At 62.1% G+C, this 551-nt stretch overlaps 1 pseudogene; it reads right to left on the bottom strand.

Annotated features, from left to right (window-relative positions):
• LOC106149042 lies at positions 1–298 on the bottom strand (annotated as a pseudogene).
• Between the last annotated feature and the right edge of the window lie 253 nt (positions 299–551).

The following is a 551-nucleotide window of genomic DNA, read 5'->3' as shown; positions in this document are numbered from 1 at the left end:
GCCTTCAGCGGAGGCGTTCCCACCAATGAGCGAGTCATCGATGTTACCCTCTGTTCTACTGACCATCTTGCCCTCCACCTCCAGGCACAGCCCGTCCGCGATCTCCCGGATCTTGTAAATGTCGGAGAACATCTCATCGTGGCTGATGAGGTCCCGGTAGATAATCATGGTGGTGGCTGAGGGAGACAGCGGCCGCGCAAGCTTAGCAGGAGCCGGGAGCTCAGAGCGAGCGCGGTGCAGCCGGAGCGGCGCGCGGGGGGAGGGGGGAGCGGGCGGAAAAGTCGTGGGTTCTTATCAATATGTGAGTTCTCAGGGTCGCTGGAAACGCTGCGTTGCTGTGGTCAGCCGCCCGCCCGAGGGCTGAATTCGGTCTGCATTCTTCTTACGCTCTGCACGTCCTCGGGCGACATCACTGGACTCCGCTCGCAGGGGATGTCTTCTGCCTGCTTTTGCCTCGGAGCTTTAGGCTCTGGCAGATGCAGCCATCCGGGCAGGGCGATGGAGGCAACAAGATGGCGCAGCGCGAGTGGCAGCGCTGCTCCAAACGCGCT

Source organism: Chinchilla lanigera, unplaced genomic scaffold (genome assembly GCF_000276665.1).
Source record: "Chinchilla lanigera isolate Chin_1 unplaced genomic scaffold, ChiLan1.0 scaffold00003, whole genome shotgun sequence".
Lineage (NCBI taxonomy): Eukaryota > Metazoa > Chordata > Mammalia > Rodentia > Chinchillidae > Chinchilla > Chinchilla lanigera.
Note: the sequence above shows the minus strand (reverse complement) of the source record. Positions and strands in the feature narration are given on the sequence as shown.